Genomic DNA, 21,838 nt, shown 5'->3' with positions numbered 1-21,838 from the left:
TTCTGGACCAAGGCCCATAATCCTCATTTGCTCAGCAGTATCCTGTCTCTAAGTCGTTTGGGGTAAAAACGTCAACCAAATGAGTAAATGTAATTGTACACAGGTCTGTACTTAAGCGCATTCCACTGTCTGTTTTCTGGCTTCTCATGCTGACACAGTGAACATCTACTCTGCAAACAGCCACCACAATAAACAAGGTCGAATAAAGGAATGTGTTTTGTGCACTTAGTGGAATGCACAGAAAGGCAAGTTATATGCTTCAGCAGGCTTCAACACGCCACTGTGTCTAAACCAACACCATTCATTAAATTCAGTGTTCAAACACATGGGCAGAGGATCAAAACAAGATCTATCCTGAAGCAGGTTAGGGTTTTGGGAAGAAGCTCCTATTTCCCACTTGTTAATCGGGACTGGCATTCTGGGACCCCAGGACGGTTTATACATCTGTCGCCATTAGAAAAAGAAGAAGCCTTTAATTGCCACTTATACATTACGGCACAGTGATCCCCGCATATCCCAGCTTGATAGGAAGCTGGGGTCAGAGTGCAGCGTCAGACATGATACAGAGCTTTGCTCAAGGGCCTAACAGCGGCAGCTTAGCAGTGCTGGGGCTTGAACCCCGACCTTCTGATCAGTAACCCAGAGCCTTAACCGTTGAGCCACCATGGCCATTAGCTAGGGCAGATAGGGCTGATACACCTGTACCAGAGAGATACACTCTATCACTACCATTGTTCTCTGCTGAGAACAGTGTATTTCCCAGGTAATATCTACATATTGGTGGGCCTACGATGGTCCATTTTCATTAATATATGATATAAGTATACATATAGTAAGTGGACCATGTGAAATTGGGTAATGAATGCAGGTGTAAAAACATGCCGCACTCTTCTACACTCAAAGCCTGTATTCTAGCTTGTGTATCCAAGTGTAGACATTGAATTGAGGTATGTTGAATTGAGGTATGTTAATTAGCACAGGTTTGAAACACACCATAGTAGCAGACAAAGTGGACTACTGCCAATGCTTGTCCTTATCACGAGAGACATATTTGATTCCATTCTTTCAGGCGTTAACAATAGAGCAGATATCTGTCTCAGCGTTCCAGCTTTCCAGGGTGAGGGAAAGTGTGTGAAGGAGGAGGAGCAGGAAAAGGCCTGTTTGATCTTTGAGGTTCAGCTTGTACTCGCAGACAACACAGTAGCGAGCACAGACCAAAACAAATACACCCACAGCTCCAGCTCACAGACTCTGCAAGGCACAAGGCTGGAAGTATACACTACTGTTCTTCTAAAACTGAACCCTGTGCTTTAAGATTAAATTACACCAGTGAAAAATCTGTGAATTTGACTGAACATTAACTAACAGGGAATTAAAATACCTTTCTGGAATCTGAGAACCTAAAACAATAAGAATAACAAGTTTAGTTATGGCCATATACAGTCAACTAAAGAATTACTGGCAGCCTTATATACACAAAGAGAGATCCTTTATTGAGAGGTGAGAGGTCAGGATATTCCTTGCTCTGAATTCTTTATTCGAATCAAGCATTATAGGAGATGATTCAAATGGATGGAGCATGGAAACTGACAAAACTATTTGAGTATGTATTTTGTACATTTTAATTACATCCGTCACATTAAATACAATTATTTTTTGTGGAGCATTTAATACATTTACATCTTTTGGCAATATTTTTATTTGATTTGAACTTCCTAGTGGTAAGATTTGCCTTCAAAACATATTTTAAAACAAATATTTAGTTTGAAAGGACTAAAATTATTATAATAAATATGTTTGAGAGAACTATAATGCATATACCTATACAGTAAATATTACAGGCATCATGCGTTTACTATACACTGATCAGCCATAACATTAAACCACTGGCAGATGAAGTGAATAAGATTGACTATATGTCACGGGGTGGGATATATTAGATAGCAAGTGAACAGTCAGTTCTCGGAAAATGGGCAAATTTAAGAATCTGAGCGGCTTTGACAAGGGCCAAATTATGATGGTTAGACGACTGGGTCAGAAATTCTCCAAAACAGCAGGTCTTGCTGGGTGTTCCCAGTATGCAGTGGTTATTACCTACCAAAAGTGGTCCATGGAGGGACAACCAGTGAACTGGTGACAGGGTCATGGGCGCCTAATTGATGTACGTGGGGAGTGAAGGCTAGCCTGTCTAGCCCGTACTGTAGGACAAATGACTGAAAAAGTTAATGCTGGCTATGATAGAAAGGTGTCAGAACACACAGTGCATTGCAGCTTGATGTGTATGGGCCTGAGTAGCTGCAGACCGGTCAGAGTGCCCATGCTGACCCCTGTTCACCACCAAAAGCACCTACAATGAGGACTTAAGCATGAGAACTGGATTATGGAGCAGTAGAAGAAGGTGGCCTGGTCTGATGGATCATGTTTTCTTTTACATCATGTGGACAGCTGGGTGCCTGTGCACCATGTACCTGGGGAAGAGATGGCACCAGGTTGCACTATGTGAAGAAGGCAAGCTGGTGGAGGTAGTGTGATGCTCTGGGCAATGTTCTACTGGGAAACCTTGGGTCCTGGCATTCACGGGGATGTTACATTGACATAGGGTTAGGGTACCACCTACCTAAATATTGTTGCAGACCAAGTACACCACTTCATAGCAACAGTATTCTCTAATAGCAGTGGCCTCTTTCAGCAGGATGCTGCGCCCTGCCACACTGCGAAAATTGATCAGGAATGGTTTGAGGAACATGACAAAGAGTTCAAGGTGTTGACTTGGCCTCTCAATTCCACAGATCTCAATATGATCGAGCGTCTGTGAGATGTACTGAATAAACACGTCTGATCCATGGAGACCCCACCTCGCAACTTACAGGATCTGCTGTTAAGGTCTTGGTGCCAGATATCACAGCACACCTTAAGAGGTCTTGTGGAGCCTATACCGCGACAGGTCAGAACTGTTTTGGCAGCACAAGGGGGTCCTACACAATATTAGGCAGGTAGTTTTAGTGTTATGGCTTATCAATGTTTGTACTATGTCTAACACTAACCACTGCATAAAATAAACACAGACCATTAAAGCCAGCAATTCTTGCCGCTATTTTTGTCTAGTATTCTTGCTTCAGCTGGGAAATTCATGATGACCTCACACTGACTCACAGTAGTCTGGTGTCATCTGTGTGACCTCTGCATTGTGAAGACTCTATACATCAGGGGTTGTACAGACATATCTTTTCACTGCAAAAGCGATTACTCTCCAGGCTAGATTCTGCTAACCCTTAAGCACTTATTGTCTGGTTTTCAATTGCATGTTCTTTTAGAGAACACCCACAATGCATTGTTCAACTAAGAATCTACTATTATAGCAGAGACTAAGACAGCAGAGGGCAGGACGCTTCAGGGAATGATGGGTACAAATGTTGCTTATATTCATTCATTTATAGAATTGTTATATATATATATTTCTTCACACACACACACACACACACACACACACACACACACACACACACACACACACACACACACACACTAGTTGCAGTTGATCCCTTTCTTGCACTTTCACAAATAAAAGCCATTCCATTAAAAGGTTCACACAATGTTACATGTGTGAAGATCTCACAGAGGTGAGAAAGAATCAGAACTACATCCAGATGGCTCACACGGGCCCGATGGGCAAGCAGCTGTCTGATAACCAATATCCCACACGTTACACCTAGATATATGCCCCAAGTCCAATATGACTGACCCCTGTCTTGCGAAAGCATGAGCACCAGCTAAAGTGCTAGTGTGATCAATCTGAACTGCTGATCACTCAATAAACTACAGTTTATCTAAGACTATAAGAATTATCACATTGAATACCATGTTGGATTGGGTTGAGAGTTAATATTGATCATGTTCACTCCAATAGCAGTAGTCTCCACTCTCCTAGACCCATTTTATTGGGGCTTCTTTCATACTCTTATTGGAGTCCAGTTTCACAAACACCGTCACTGAAATAAACCATGGGTTCACCAAAGGAAGCAAAAATAAAAGTCTGATAAAAACACAGGAAGAAAGGTTTCAGTAGCACAGTCAGCCCCTGCTTTGTGACTCCTGACAGAATGTCTGGCCTTGCCACTACTGAACCATTGAGATGTCCATTTGGACTAAGATTTGGGGTTTTACTGCTGGCACTGGGCTACAGAACAGCACCCCACAGAGCAGTCTCTGAACCGTGGTAAACAGTGTGCGTGTGCGCGTGTGTGTGTGTGTGTGTGCTAACACAGATGCCATGGAGCAGAAGGAGGAGGTAAACGATGCCACTGCCTAACGTCACTTGCATACATTCTGTCTGCCCCCACTAATAAGGTCTCTGAGGGACAGCACAGATGCTGAGCTTTAGAGCGAAAGAAAGACAGAATAGAGAGGAGAAGAAAAGGGGTGTTGGGTTTAAATATCACATGCAATAGATGACCAGCATGAATAGATTCCTTTAGCTTCTCTGCATGAGGCAAAATGACCTGAGGGGAAAATGTACCTCCCTGCAAAACCAATTTCTAGTGTTTGGCTACACACTTGTGTAAGGCTTTTTTTTTATTATTTAATTTATTTTTTTTTTATTTATTTATTTTACAGTATATGGAGAATACAATAGCTGATAGATATTAGTTTGAATGCTTAAGAGTTTATTAACTTTTTGCATTATTACAATACTGACAAAAACACACAAAGATATTAATTAAGAAATACGGTGTAACTATAAGACCAAGAGACGACCTGGACATGTAAGTGCCTGCAAACACTTAAACTGGTATAACACTTGAGGTGTCGTATTTTACCATGACTCATGTTCACTTCCGTTCAGTTCGGTATGCATGCTGTTATTGAACCATAAGAACAGTGTGTTCCCTCAAATACCGAATTTGAATACCTACTTAGTCACTCAGACAATGTAGAATTTGGAATGATACTTGGTGAGTAGGTGGCAACACACACCACATTAGAATTCCTGGTTATGCTCAGACATATGCAGCTGCTACCATCCTGTTCATTCATTTCATAAAGGTTATGCTTATAATTTAACCTCCATACAGTAGAAACCAAATGTCTGACTCCATCACCAAAAAGTTTTGTACAAATGATTTCTCCATTCAAATGTATAGTATTTGGTTATTTGACACATACAGGGAGTTTACTAACTGAATCAATATGAGATGTTGAGGGACAGCAAAATATAATTGTTACGTTGGATATGCTGGATTTTTCAAATAGCTGAATAATCTGGGGTGGGGAGGGGGGAGGAGTAAAATTTATATCACTATATAATATAATATATAATATAATAATAATAATAATAATAATAATAATAATAATAATAATAATAATAATAATAATAATATAATTGTATAGGCTTAAATAAAATAAAACCTAAATATAAAAATTTTTAATGAGGCTCAGACATCTGTTTCGTAACAAAACGTGCGCAGTTATTTTAGCACTTCCGTCAGTGAAACAACTCAATACAGCCTTGTTGTGTCGTGTTGCTGCAATGAGAAACAGCCTGATGGCGCTGTGGGATACGGTATTGTTACTGACCCAGTGGATAATAAAGAGATGAAACACAGTCACGCGTTTCTCTTACGAATACTTTATTTCTTTTACAAGTGAAGTATACCACAAGTCTATAAAACTTTGACAGAAATACCAGTTGGACGGTAACCTAAATAAAATATTAAAAATCTAAATATTACATAAAATTAAAATCATTTTTTTTAAAAACGTGGTCGGGTGACATGCCTGGAGATGGCTCCTGAGATTTGTAGTGTTTGCCTGTTTAACACTTATTTTTTCCCCACAAAGCCGATATATGGCTTCATCCAAATTTATTGGTTCACCTCTCTCTTCAGGCATCAATCCAAAATGTTCCCAGATCGTCGATGTAACATTTGGTTTCAAACAAGACCCATCGCAGCGTCAGAACCCGAAGTGAAACAGCAGAATTCGCCTGACTGGATTTTGCTGCGCTCAAATAAACCCGCGCCAAACTAACAGACAAAACCATATAAGGTTTTATTATGATTATATAATTTGCGTATTAACATAAAATCTCCCACTATATGATAGGCTATAAATACAAATTAAACATTGCAACTGTTATTACTATTACACTTGTATACAAAACGTTGTACTTTGTACTTGCCATTGTGCCCATTCAATCAGAAACATTAATGTGGCGTGTGATGCGACACCACCGCAGGTGGCACTCCGGTTGTCATGGCCACCATCACAACCCTAATGGACTCATACTTTTACATCCCTCCCATCACCAATCTCGAATATTTACATAATTCTGTTCTTTAATTTTTATATCCTTATTTGTTATCTACGAGAACTGCCCGTGCGTTTCCCTATCTTATTTCCTGTTGACGCAGAAGGAATGCTATTTGGAAATAAGGAAGTGCTGTACAAACAACAAGCAATACTACGTGACATCTCTGTTACAACACAATATGCTTATTTACCTGCTACGGTGCTGTATGGCATCAAACTGATTACAATTTTTTTTGTAATTTTTACCTAACTAAAATTACTCTCAGTGGATTGGATTTAAACACAATAGACTGCCAAGAGAAGGTACCCTCCCATTAACGCTAACATTTATATTTAATAAGCTTTTCATTTAATTCTATAGTAAATGTGCTCATGGGAAGAATAACGCCAAAGACATTTCATGTTGCAACATATCTGTCCTGAGTTAGGCACAGTTCATCCACCAACACTGTCAGCTTTATTACTTTAGTTGTACATTAGGTTGAACCTTCATTGTCATCCTAAAAGGATTCAGTTAAGCTTTCATACTATTACATTTAGTGTATTAGGTTTCACAGATGTTCCTTTAGTATACTATATATTAAGATATTAACAGGAGAACAGAAAATCAAATATCAGTTTAAAAAAAAATATATATATATATATATATATATATATATATATATATATATATATATATATATATATATATATATATATATTTCCCTTTCTGAATATGGTATACTATTATAAACGGTCTTTCTAATTATCTCCAGTCCGTTTAATATAATCTTAATAACTATTTTTCACTTGTTTTTATGTTTTGGATTGCTGTCATGTTGGAGGATACACAGATGTTCGTAGATAAATTAGAAAACATAGGTACATTTTCCCTTTTCATCTGTATATGGTTAATACATTCTGGTATGTGTTATTCATCTTTATATATCACAACAATACAATTATTTGTTTATAACATCTTGTATTAGCATAGTGGGTTTTTAAGTTAAGCATTATTTTTACGTTTAGGAATTGTGCATGTGTGCCATATGGCTAGATCAGTTTGGATTTACTTCAGCCTACATCTGAACTTCCTTGTTCTATTTGACATGAACGTATCGCTCCCATTAGTTCATAGTCATCACCTTTCTCCACACCTACTCATTACCTCAGCATCCCCAACTCAATCACACTGTCTATAGTGTCAGCTGAAGAAGACAGCTATCGTCAACTTTCAGAGTTTGGGAGTAGTGGTCTGGGCAACACAAACTCTGAGAGCATCAGGTTTCAGCTCAAGCTCAGGTCATATTGTTAGTGTGACTGACACCATTGTGCTGACACAGGTCATTTTCATTAGTAGATGAAGCTATAACATAACATAGTGCTCGCTTTAAGGGCAGTGAAAGATGGCAGAAGAACACAGTACACCTCAATACATATAGAGCTGGTTTTCATCCAGCCCTATGTGCTATTGCGATATTACGGTCATCATGAGGTCCACAGTGACATTTGCAGATAGTAAAATGTGATGTTGCAGTTGTGTAGAGGGAGTCCTCATACAACAAAAGAAGGGCTGACTCACCGCAGGAAATCCTGTCTCATCACCACTGGAAATTTCATTCACCAGAAGAGAATGCACAGGTCATACGGTGTTGTGAAATACTCTTTCTCTGAAATGAATAAAAGGTTCCAACTGTGCTGAAATCTATATGGGGTAATCAGCTTCTAATGAAGGGCTGAAATAGTTACCTAGTTCACTTTGGTTATACATTAACTACGATTTGGGGCCAATGAGGCTGGCAGACACGGACACACACTATTCTTGTCAACTGAAAGGCCTTCTGATTTACTCCAAGGTACTTGTTCTAGTTAAAGCTGCAAATAAAACTTACAGTGGAGACCAAATTAAAAGAGTTGGATTTAAATTCTTGTCACGTGCTCTTCACAGAACAACCATACAACACCGTGGCCCTGACCTGACCCTGATCTCAGAAATCTCTATTGCTGAATTCTGGGAATGCTTGCCCAAAGACCTTGTGAATGAAGCCAGTTTAACAAATACAGTCACTCTACATAAAGATGTCTAAAACCTTGTTAGTTACGTGGGCTTTTTCACAATTTTATCAAGTTTTTGGATAGCTGCTTGCCATAGCGAACCATGCAAAAGTTTACGGACACCGGACCATCACACCCATATGTTGTTCTTCCCCAAACTGCTACCACGAAGTTGGAAGCACACAATAATTTATGATGTCTTTGTATGCTGTAGCATTAAGATTTCATTTCACTGGAACTAAGAGGCCCAAACCAAATTCACGAATGACAATGCTCCTGTGCACAAAGCGACCTGGTTTGCCAAAGTTGGAGTAGAAGAACTCGACTGGCCTGCGCAGAGCTCTGACCTCAACCCCATTGAACACCTTTGTGTTGGATGAATTGTAACGCTGACTGTGCATCCGACATCAGTGCCCAACCTCACTAATGCTCTTGTGGCTGAATGGGCAAATCTTCACATGTTCAAATATCTAGTGGAAAGACTTCCCAGGACATTGGAGGCTGTTAAAGCAGCAAAGAGTGGACCAACTTCCTTTTAATTCCCATGTTTTTTTGTTTTTTTTTTAATTGGATGTTCGACATGCACATATGAGTGTGATGGTCAGACGGTCAGCTCTTACACACTCTTTACAGACAATGGCCAAAGACATAATATATATATATATATATATATATATATATATATATATATATATATATATATATATATATATATATATATATTTATTAAATGTCAGAAAAGATTATAATTGAACCCAACTTAAACTTAAACTTGACAAGTTGTCATTTCTGTTTGACAGTGAGTACAAACGGGCAGCAACAATGATATACAGTGGCACTGTTCAATTTCTGTCAAATTTACACCAAGCTAAATCTGCAAATGGTCAAAATACCAGCTCTTCTTCCAACCAAAGGCCTGTGTTTCATTCAGTGTTTGGCTTTTGACTCATTTCACAGTCTTGCCTGACTAATGGTGAGATTATACAGCCGTCTGAAGTGGCCAGAAGACCTTGGCCAGAGAGCCTGACACTTCAGCAAGCTTCTTTTCCCCTGATTCAGACACACACCGGCTCAGACAGAGACAAGGGAGTACAGGAAAAGCGAGGAGGGATCCTCTATCATACTCTCACTCACTACAGGTTACCTCTCCTCCCCCACATTCAACTAGGCCTATTCATCTGGGACATTGCACTTTACCCACGCTGCTCTATTGATTTCTGCCATTTCCAGACTGTAGGTCATGACTGCTCCCTGGTGCCCTTCTGTTTCTATAAACTCACGCTAATGCCTCTCTAGAGAGGAAACACATGCACAAAAACACACAGGGTAGTAACAGACATCTAACCTACCATCAATGACCCATCCTTCTGATGCCAGTCACTATGGAATTAAATTAACATTCATAATTATTCAGACTCTTCAGTGGCATTAGTTTTATGTGTGTGTATGTGTGTGCGTCTGCGCGTGTGCGAGTGCATGATGGATGAGGTAATTACTGAACAAATCATCTTCAATTTTCCCTTCTAGAGCGTTAGCTGAGCAGCAGGGAAGCTCCAGTGTGCTGTATGAAACAGAACAGCGGGCTTTGTTCTCTGGGCTTTCTGCCCGAGATTCATATGGATAAATAAATGAAGTAAAAAGATGCCAGAAAAGCAAACACCTGAAGCTCTATAAGAGCGGACTAACCCACCACTCTGAAAGGCCATGAGGCTTGCGGCTATTGCAGCTAAACATCGCATATATTCTTTGATTCTCAGAAAAGGCAGAGAAACCTGTTTCAAAGCATCTCCAAGAACGTAAACCAAGGAGAAAAAACAAACCAACAACGGAAAACTTAAAAGGATCCGTCGTAAACAGACATCACAGAGCAACAAGTAACAAGACAACAAAGATTGCAGCATATTGTGAATGTTTGGTCTGTTTAGCTGCATTACAAGCAACCACTCCAGCTTTCCATTGCACGCTTGCATTTATTCTCACAGCACAGCACAAGTGGCCAAAAAAGGCAATGCACTGAAATATAAATAAGTAAAAAATAATCTTCTGGGGGGATTTGTTAACAAACATGCAATCTATTGTTCCGGAAACATCCCTGTGAAGAGATGTAGAGCCTCCCAGAGGGATCCTGCAGCAGCAGAGAGCACTTGAAGCATCTGCCATCAAATCCCTGGCACACACATGTGCACAAGGTGAATCATTTGAGTGACTAATGCAACTCAAGAGGCTCATAAATGTGGAAGGGTATTAAGAAAAAAATTTTCATGTGTCTACGAAAGCAATGTAAATCAGTCTACTAAACATGGGCTACGAAAATAGCAACTGTATTTTACTGAAAGTTAATGTCTGATTATTAGATTAGACAAACATTGAAACACAAAAACAACTTCCATGCATGTCATACAGCAGGGATGATGTAAAAATGTTTCTACAGCCTGTTCTTTATCATGGGAATAAGAACAACACTTCATGGAACAGCTACATACAGTGGTGCTTGAAAGTTTGTACGTACCCTTTAGAAATTTCTATATTTCTGTATAAATATGACCGAAAACATAGTTCGATTTTCAGCAATAACTGCAACAGATCAACGGTTACTAGAAACTTGCTGCACAAGCGGGTCACACCAGATACTGAATGCAAAGGTTCACATACTTTCACCACTCACAGATATTTAATATTGGATCAATTTCCTTTGTGAATAAATGGCCAAGTATAATTATTTTTGTCTCATTTGTTTAACCAGGATCTCTTTGTCGGTGTCTTTTAGGACTCGTGCGAAAATCTAATGATGTTTTAGGTCATATTCTTGTAGACTCTAAAAGGTTCAAAAACTTTCAAGCACCACTGGAGCTATAAAACAGCTACAAAAAAAAAAAGAAAAAAAAGTTGCGCATAAATTTGCCCACAATTGGATTACTGCATGGATGGAAATGTAGATATTATGGATATCGTGAAGTACAGCGCAAAGGACCTGAGAAGAGAAAGACAGCGTGGGATAGAGAAATAACAACTCTTTAAAAAATAAAATAAAAAAAATTTAGTCTACTGAACAGCCAGAATCTTTTTCAAGAGTCAAAGACTGTTTGTTGACCCTCCTTACACCACATGGTGGTCATTTCTATGCAAAGCAAGCACAAGCCGACAGCCCAAATGATATGCATCAGCACGGTTACTTTTATCCTCTCGAATTACTCGAGGGCTCAATATAACTGCGACCCACTCGTCTTGTTTTACACTCCTGTTGTAGGCCCACATCGTCCACCACTACCTACTGACGAACACTGACAGCTCATAACGTGGCTCAGTCACACTAACTTTTTTCCATGTCCCTTCAGGCCATTCCTGCTGTCACCATTGGCTACAGGGGCTTTGAATTGATTTCCATTATAAACCTGAAAGCCTCCTGTTGTTACAGTACCGAGAGATTGACTTTTTGGAGTAGTGAGCTTTTAAAACCCTGATTGTACCATAATAAGTTGTCGCTTTACAAGCATGATTAGAAGATCCTTTGTGCAAGAGCCTGTATTTCAAAACCTGTCCAACGAGATCTCACTGTAAATTTGTCCATCTGTCATATCAGTCAGCACAAACCGGACTGGATTTACAACTGTATCAGATGACAACGTTCACTAATCTTAAATGTGTGAAAGAAAATGCCTGAAGTGCAATGAGAATGAAAATGGCAAACGAAGCGGCATCCTTTAATGAATAACTCTGAACCTATCCGCTACATGCTGAATAGTACATATAGTAAAGAATTTTAGGTTTTTATTTATTTTCATTGTTTTTTTTGTTTTTTTACATTAAAAGCATGACTTCTATCTGCGAGACTATTAATGTAGCCTGAAACTCAGATGACTCTCATGTGTATTGGCTGGACTTCAATCTTTTGTGTTTGTTAATAGCTTTATTGAATTGGAACAGCTGACCGCATTAAAGGCAACTGAACATCCCAGACCAAAAATCAGAACAATGCCTGTCTGCTTTTGTTCTGTTTGTTTGGGTGTTGTATGTGGGGTGTGCGTGTGTGTGTGTGTTCTTTTCATAACCAACACAATACTGGCCTCATAACAATCCTGCATGAAATGGAAGAAACAGTATGCCTGCCCTCAAGTAATGAATGCACTTCAATCACTTGTTAATTCACAACTCAATCCTTGTCAGACATGCAACTTTCTCTTTTCTCTTCATGTACTTCCCTTTGCTTACACATCATCTGCTTTAAATATCTCAATCCTCTCTAACACTTTCCATAAAGATCAGCTTTATTAGATGCGAGGGCACGAGTCTAAATCTGGTCTGCAGTCTGTCAGCTTTAGACACAGCCCGGATGTCACATGTCCTCCATTCTCCCATTGTTTGTATTTCCCAGGAAACGGGAAGTTCACCGCCACATCCAGCAACAGTGAAGGGAAACGACAGGCTTTTTTTTTCTTTTTCTTTTTTTTTTATAGAGTTAGGTCTTTAAAAACTCTGTTCAGGACACCTAGACCAGAGGTGTAATCAGCACCTACCATGTGTGATTACAGGAAAACATGAACACGCATGTCTCCTGGTGCACCACAGGTTTTCCCTTAAGATTTGCCAAGCGCTGTATGATTGGCAACCTGGCACCAGATCATTCACCAAACAGCTTTTTATGAGCTACTGCCATATTTCATATTCAACTCTCTTATTAGATCCTTTCTCTTTGATCATCACAACAGGTCTCAGTATGTCCAATGTAATATAATCCATCTGACAAGAAATCGAGGAAATCCTTGAATCTAATCTAAGATTAAGGGAAGTCAGACTTTTGTGTCATTGTATCGTCTTTCCCAGGTGGACCTGGGAAACATCTTGTGATCATAAATACATCATGTTTTAATAACACTGAGCAGTTGTAGTCTAGAACACCTTCTGTATCTGTGTTTATTATACATGTCACATGTAAACTGATCTGAAAACAGCATGAACAGGACACAAACCGGTGAAGTTAAGGCAGTTAACCTGCACTCAGCTACAGAACAGTAAAGACACTAGACAAAAACCTGGACAAAGTGTTTCTTTGCATTCAACACACTACAGTGACAAAGCGAGCTCACCTCTCAGTGCTCTTCCAGTCCAGAGTCAGGTTCCCTGTGTCTGTGTTGTCTTTCCAACAGAGCCTCCTCAGCCTAGGGTATACATACTACAGCCTCATTTTCAGTGTGTTAAGTCATTAATGCTGAGATAGAAGAGAAAAGCATTCTTCCCGTTCCGCGTGCGTGCGTGCGTGTGTGTGTGTGTGTGTCAGGACGCGCGATACCGCCACCACAGTCGCGTCCCATTCACACAAAAGCGCACTTCCTCTCCTCCCCCTTACCTTCACACACAGACCAGCCCACAATGCAGTCCGTTCTCCTGGCCTGTCTGAGTAACAACAGCTCAATCCATCCAAGTAAATAAATTAATAAATAAATAAGAGCGTTATTATAAATCAAATACGGTAGAATTATGAACTGAAATTGAAGAAATATTAACTGAAAAAATAAATAAATAAATAAAGGCTAACTATAGGTACATTACAGAATGGATACAGTATTTAGGCTATTAACACTGTTAACAGTATTCCAGTATTAATTATGCTACACTGATGACTAAATACTCGTTCGTTTATTCATTCATTCATCTTCAGTAACTGGGGCGCACGGTGGGTCGTGGGTTCGATTACACCGTGACCCTGTGTGTGCGGAGTTTGCATGTTCTCCCCGTGCTGCGGGGGTTTCCTCCGGGTACTCCGGTTTCCTCCCCCAGTCCAAAGACATGCACGGTAGGCTGATTGGCGTGTCCAACGTGTCCGTAGTGTATGAATGGGTGTGTGAGTGTGTATGTGATTGTGCCCTGCGATGGATTGGCACGCTGTCCAGGGTGTACCCCGCCTTGTGCCCCATGCTCCCTGTGATAGACTCCAGGTTTCCCCGTGACCCTGAAAAGGATAAAGCGGTATAGAAGGTGGATAGATGGATCTTCAGTAAGTGCTTTATTCTGGTCAGGGGTGTGTTGAAGCAGGAATGCGTAGCCAATCCACATAGCAAGTCAAGTGGCTTTTATTGACATTTCAGCCATATACAGCTGGTGGAGTACACAGTGAAACGAAACAACATTCCTCCAGGACCATGGTGCTCAATAAAACAACACAGAACTAAATAAGACCTACACATTCCACACAAAGTGCCTGTGCAGACGTGTGCTAACAACACAAGACAGTATAGTAAGTACTAAACCAGGACAATGGGAACAGTAAGAGACAGTGTAGCGCAGACCTGTATACAGTTCTAGTGTGTGAGTGAGTGTGAGTGTGTGTGTGTATGTGTGTGTGTGTCAGTCCAGTCTTGAGTATTGAGGAGTATGATGGCTTTGGGGAGGAAGCTGTTACACAGTCTGGCCGTGAGGACCCCAATGCTCCAGTACCTTTTTCCAGATGTCAGGAGGGTGAAGAGTCTGTGTGAGGGGTGTGTGGGGTCATCCACAATGCTGGTGGCTTTGCAGATGCTGCGTGTGGTGTTAATGTCTATGATGGAGGGAAGAGAAACGCCAATGATCTTCTTTGCTGTCCTCAGTATCCGCTGCAGGACTTGCGTTCTGATAAGGTGCAGTTTCATAACCAGGCAGTGATGCAGCTGCTCAGGATGCTCTCAGTGGTTCCTCTCAAGAATGTGGTGAGGATGAGGGGTGGGCTTTTTTTCAGCTTTCTCAGAAAGTAGAGGCCCTGCTGGGCTTTCTTAGTTATGGAATGTTTTTGAAGCATGGGAGGAAACCAGAGAAACCTGAGGAAACCAACACAGACAGGACAAGAACATGTGTAATTCAGCACAGACACTAACCTGAGGTCAGGATCAAACCGAGGACCCTGGACATGTTTACCTGGATATGTAAATTCACTCAAAAAAAGGAATTTGTGGACTGTCAGATTTGAGGGAAAATATTATGTATAGTTTAGATGAAAATCAGAATGAGCTTTATTGAGAAGTGTGCTCAGACACACAACGAATTTGACTTGGTAAGTGAAGCTTAACAAAAGTGACAGCAAGACACATAATAAGAAGAATAAAAATAAAATAGAATAGAATAAAATAAAATTAAGAAGACATGATAAGCTTAAGGCAGAATAGACATGGTACAGATGCTATGTACAGCTATGCAAGGGGTAATGGAGTGTACAGAAGGTGTGGGTATATATAGATAATAGAATAAATAGAAGTGAATTTACAATTGCACATACGAGTCTATTCACAGTGAAAAAATATTGCACTAGGAGGATCAATGGAGACAGTTAATTGTTCATGAGGCAGGAGATGTTACATTTCTTATCAAAAACATGATTTCATTGCTTATACTAAACTTAATTTCTGGTTGCTAGATTGAATTATGTAAAATGTTTGCCTCACACCTTCAGGGTTGGGGATTCGATTTCTGACTGTGCTCTGTGTGCTCGGAGTTTGCATGTTCTCCCCGTGTTTCGGGGGTTTCCTCCGGGTACTCCGGTTTCCTCCCACAGTCCAAAGACATGCATGGTAGGCTGATTGGCATTTCGAAATTGTCAGTAGTGTGTGAATGGGTGCGTGAGAGTGTGTGATTATGCCCTGCGATGGGTCCAGGGTGTCCTCTGCCTTGTGCCCTGAGTCCCCTGGGATAGACTCCAGGCTCCCCATGACCCTGTGTAGGATAAGTGGTACAGAAAATGGATGGATGGATATTAAACTTAATTTAAACAAGTTTCTAATTGACATTGAATTATGAAAATTAGAGGGTACAGTGGCTTCGAGGTTAGCACTGTTGCCTCGCACTTCCAAGGTTAGGGGTCCGAATCCCCCCTCTGCACTGTATGTGCAGAGCTTGCATGTTCTCCATGTACCTCACCAGGTTACTCCCCCAGAAGACATGTTGTAAGATGATTGTCATCCCCAAATTGTCAGTGGTGTGTGAATGGGTTGGCACCCTGTCCAGGGTGTCCCTCACCCTGTGCCCCAAGGATAGGCCCCAGTCTCCCCTACAACTCTGTGTAGGATAGATAGTATGGAAAATGGATGGATGGATGGATGGATGGAATTATGCAAAGTGAACACGATCAATTCGTGTAGTGTAAATGTAAACAAATTACATTATCAAATCTGACAAGCACGCTGCCACTGATATGACCTATAACTACATAATTAAATTAAGGTGGTTAGAACATGTGTGGTAGAAAAGCACAGCTGTAATGGGGCTGTTGCAGAATGCTATTGACCTAGATTCAATCCTCAGCTCAGCATTTGGTGTTATTCGGGGATTTGAAAATACTTGATCATCTTCCATGTAGGAAAAACAGATTGTGTTAATGCAACTTAATTCAATCACGTGGAACTGATGTACACAGTAAGCAAATTCAATTAGCTTTTTTTTTCAGTGTTGAAACCATGTTGATGTTTAACTACAATTACAAGGCTTTCATAGTCCAAGGTTCTTTTCGCCACAAAAGTGTTGCGGATCATTCCAAGGTACATGTCCAAGTGTAAAAGGCAATTGGCAAGTTTCATTTTATATACAATTCATTGCTAAATAATAATAAAAAAAAAACAACAACAACAACTCTTTCATGCATGCTTGGATCACATGGGGCTAATATTGGCCAAGCTAACAGTGCATCAAATTTAGTCATTTAATTTTAGCAATAAATTTTCCAAATAATGACATCTTTGGGAAAAGCTTGCAGCCAGCGATTTACACATAAACATTGAAATGTTGTTCCATTCAGTTTTAATAGCCTCCTAGAGATGGTGGTCAAGAAGCTGTGTTTGGTGTATTAATATGAAGAGGTCCTAACTTTGGATGGTCTGCTGCACTTTTGTGTCAAAACAAATCTTTATTAAACGTATTGAACTTTATAAAACTTCAAGATGAGTTCAAATTCAATATTCTAGAGTTATTCTAGAATGTTCTAGATCTGAGCAATGTTTGTGACTTTATTTTATTGCAAAAATCTAATTGGAAAAGGCAGATCTTAGGAACTCTAATTAGCGCATAAGATACAGTCTGTACAGGTCCGAGACCACTAATGAATGCAACAATTTTCATTATAATTCTACTATTGTCAACAACTTGAGTGAAAAGTATCCTCTTTGAAAGATTTACATGAAGTTTCAGAGTTTCTTCATATTTGGTACATCCCCTTTTTGCTTTAGTGACAGTGTGTACTCGAGCCGGCATGGACTCCTCAAGTTTATGCAAAAGCTCATGATCCATGTTCGATCAAATTCATCGGAGTGTTGTCTGAACACATGCTTCAATAGAAGAGATTAGACATGAGGACAATTTGACCTTTTGTACAAAGCAGTTAACATGATCAATATCACAAATTTGCTTACATTTAACACTACTGTCTATTTGTCTAACAGTTAATATTACCACCTTCGAGGTATTTATGTGTTGGAAACCTAGACAGTATTATAATAACATGTACAAACCAAAAGCAGCAATCAGACTCGATAAGCAGGGAAAGTGTTTGGCGATCTACAAACATGCTGAACTCGGCAAGGACCAAACTAGAAAGAGGCAGGAGCAAAGATATACAAAACATAGGAAAATAAGGCAGTAACCAGGCTCAGTGTGAAAAGCAGGAGTGAGACTCTGCTGGGAGCTGAAGTTAAGGCAGTGAGCATGATTGTAAACAGGCGTGCTAGACTTGATCTGATTAATTTTTTTCCCCTTTAAGTAGATTACGTTATAAACGTAGAGGTAGTCGAGGCATCTTTTCATGGTGTTGGAAAGGAATCTATAAATGCAGTTTTCTCCCCTTCCACTTTTGGGGGTAACCAGACTTTAAAATACTATAACTTTACTTCTGATTGAGATACATGCAAAGAGAAACAGATTTCTGTTCATGGAAAGACTGTAGTTTTCATAACTATATAGAGGAAAATGTTGGGTTGTAGGGTCTTCCTAGCACACCACACATGTCATGAGACTGCATTTACAGAAAAGAAATGCTGCAGGGATCTCAAGAACAAATGAAATCTCACACATTATACCTCTGAGTGTCTGTAATGCAGCTTAATCAGGTTCAAAGTGTGTCTGGACTGGCAGCCTTGACTTGTGTGTACTAAACAGCAATGCATCGCCTGCTCCCTCTCTCGCGTCCATAATCACTGGCCTGATAATGTGTTGTAATGACTTTCTTGTGACTCACCACCCAATTTTTTTTTTTTTTTTCCACTTCTCACCTTATCAGCCGTGAGTAAGGAGGAGGAGGAGGAACAGTACAACTAGTAACTGTGTTAAGAATGTGCTGTTTTGTACATAACACAACAAAAGTCTTAGCTGTCTAAAGGTCTTTTAAGCCACTTCAATAAAACCTCTAACACAGCAATCTGAAGGAAATGTCATATATGCTGAATCTAATAATACAGGTTCGCATTTTTTCTATGCCACTCCCTTTTATTTTACCTCATGGAGCAGAATTTTAAAAAGCTACAGCTGCATGAGAGCTTATTTGCGTGTGGAGGTGTGTGACCATGGCTTTGCTCTAAAAGGCAAAATGTGTGGGGTAGGCCATGCAGAAACAGAGAAAGAGAATGAGAGAGAGAGAGAGGGAAGGAGGGAGGGATGGGGGAAGGAAGGGAGTGTCAGAGCTTTGGGAATCCATAACATTTGGAACAATGGGAACACTCCTGAAATCATTAAAATCCACTATTGCAGGAAAAAGGAAGGAATGGCAGAAAAAAAAAAAAAACCCAAAAGCTTTGTTGTACATAACATAACACATTTACAGACAAGACATAATTATAGAACGTGTTTACAATATAAAAATAACAAAAGAACCATGTCGAAATAAAACAGATACAACAAAAGAATATCATCTTCGCTGCCCATGTGCTCACGACGTGTTGTTGTTGTTTTCAAGCTGCTTGTATGGCAGTGAGGACAATAGATGAAGGGGCGAATCGCACAGTTTCAGCCTGTTAATTAGAACCACACACCTTTTAAAAACACACCCATCTGCAGCGCACACTTAACAAAAGATGCTCATGTTTTCTATCATTGTACCATATGCAGAAAGCCAGTGATAAGTATTTCAGTCTTGCTCACACTGAATATTACTGATCAAAATAAGTAAATCATTGTATGTATGTATGTATGTATGTATGTATGTATGTATGTATGTATGTATTATAAGTACTGGATACCCTGTAATAAGTGCAGTGTGTAATTCATGTTAGTCTTGTTAGTATATTAAGAAAACGACAAGGCATACCTAAATTCACGCACGGCAAATATATTTTAATCAAATTAAGCACATGTTTCTAAAACCTTTTGACATAAGGATTCCCCTCCAATTCCCATTTCCACCCCCCACTGACTGAGTCTTTGGGAAGACGTTATCACATTATTCCTTATCCTCCACCTCCTCCACCTTATCCAGTGCCATGTGTGCAGTATGCATCTCCGTGCCCCCTGAAAACCTCCTCTTGGCCTTATCTACCCTGGGGATTATCACAGACTTGTAATTTCGGTGTCTACCATTCCTCTGCTGCTCTGTTATTTGCATCCATTTACATGTAAATGCTAATGTGGGAGGCTAGTTCTTTGTCAGGGATTGTGTTTGTTGGTTGTTAATCATGATGAAATGATCATCAAATGATCATCTGATTTAAGCTGTGCATGTAAATATACATTAGGTGACAATACATTTTTTTCATTCTGAGGTATCAGAATGAATACAGCATGATCACCTGATTATCACCACATTCAAAAAAAAAAAAAATGTTTTGTCATCATGCATTTCACGCCATATTACAATAGGTACAGAATTGAACGCTTGTGTAATTCAATGCATATTATAGATAGTAAATAGTTGATTATGTGTATGCCTCCCATGTAGCAAATGTTAACACGGGGAAATTACCTGTCAAGAACAAACTCATCACTAGCTTGTGTACTTTATTGTCACCCAACATCCTGATCTCTTATTATACAGCGTGTCGAATATGATAGCCCGGGGGTAGTAACACAGTCTGCCGTATACTGTGAAATAATGGATGTGTAGCAAATATTATCATGACAAATTGTCTGTCATTCCTGTATAATTGCCCTAAACTACACATTAATTCATGTCTTGTCGGAAAAAAAGTTGTTGTCAACCAGTGCATTAAAATTCTGTGAATTCAGTGAACAAGGTTTGAAAAGGGTGAACAATAAGCTCCAGGTGATTTCTTTGCTTGATCCAATTGACCTCCTTCTTGACTTATTCGAGAAAATCCTTTCTTAAGCATTCATATAAGTAACATGGGTTTTGTAACTGTTGGTATAGATGTGCATTCTGGGCTTAAAATTAATATGGACATCATCATGATGGTTCTCCTGTTTCACAATTGCTACTCTGAAACAATTTGTACACAAGAGGAAATTATTTTGAATTGTCAGTGTACTCGTTGTTCATGGGTTAATTATTTTCTTTGCCTTTTATTTCATAAAAAAAAAAAAAAAACAGTGTCGATGTTGAGGTAAAAATGACTTTCTAGGATTTCTGGAAAGTCAAAACATGTGCTCCAACACTATTGCTTTGTCCAGCATCCTCGAGGGCCACAATCTAGCACTAGTTTGCTGGTTTTCATACAGTAACACACATATTCAATGCAGTAATTAACTGATCAGCTGAGTCAGGTGTGTTTAAACAGGGACATCAAGCTGTGCAAGATCTTCTGCATGGTCACTGGGTCTTGCTTGACCAATTGCATACTGACCTCTAGTGGTGTTTCTGGTGGTGTAGTCCCTGGGTCCACCTTGACCGTGACTACAGAACGAACGATAGTTCAGTGCTATCCGCTGCTGTAGAAGTTGTTGATAACATATTGAGAGACATTAGACCAAGCAATTTGAACACATGAAAATGTGAAGAAGGATCACTTAACCTTGTTTAATGCATAAGCCAACCACTATAATGAGCATGTTGCTGCTGAATGATCTCAGAATTAAATTAATCTGTGTGAACAGAACAAGTCAATATAATAAATACACTATATGGCCACCTGTGTGGACACGTGAGCATCACGCCCACATGTGGTTCTTCCCCAAACTCTTGCAACAAAATTGGAAGAACACAATTGTATACGTAGAATGTCTTTGAATGCTGTAGAGTTTCAATTTCCCTTCACTGGAACTCACAGGCCCAAACATGTTCCAACATGACAATGCTCCTGTGCACAAACCGAGCTCTATGAAGCCATGGTTTGCCAAGGGTGGAGTGGAAGAACTCGAGTGGCCTGCACAGAGCCCTGACCTCAACCCCACTGATCACATTTGGGGTGAACTAGAACTCCAACTGCGCCCCAGATCTCCTCACCCGACATCACTAATGCTTCTGTGGCCGAATGAGCACAAATCCAGACAGCCACACTCCTTTGCAGAAATGTGGAGGTTATTATAACAGCAAAGGGGGACTAAATCTGGAATTCAATGTTCAAAAGAAAACATTGGTGTAACAGTCAGGTGTTCACAA

At 39.8% G+C, this 21,838-nt stretch overlaps 1 protein-coding gene across 5 annotated transcripts in view; it reads right to left on the bottom strand.

Moving 5' to 3' along the window:
* Positions 1–13,651, bottom strand: part of frmd4ba (FERM domain containing 4Ba) — a 52,028-nt gene extending 38,377 nt beyond the window's left edge. For all 5 annotated transcript variants that reach the window (XM_053683573.1, XM_053683576.1, XM_053683575.1 and 2 more), the window contains exon 1: positions 13,428–13,651. The gene's annotated coding sequence lies outside the window, so the exon portion shown is untranslated. The remainder of the gene's footprint in view (positions 1–13,427) is intronic.
* Between the last annotated feature and the right edge of the window lie 8,187 nt (positions 13,652–21,838).

Source organism: Ictalurus punctatus, chromosome 11, assembly GCF_001660625.3.
Source record: "Ictalurus punctatus breed USDA103 chromosome 11, Coco_2.0, whole genome shotgun sequence".
Classification (NCBI taxonomy): Eukaryota; Metazoa; Chordata; class Actinopteri; order Siluriformes; family Ictaluridae; genus Ictalurus; species Ictalurus punctatus.
The sequence above is the reverse complement of the archived record's forward strand: the minus strand, read 5'-3'. Positions and strand labels throughout refer to the sequence as shown.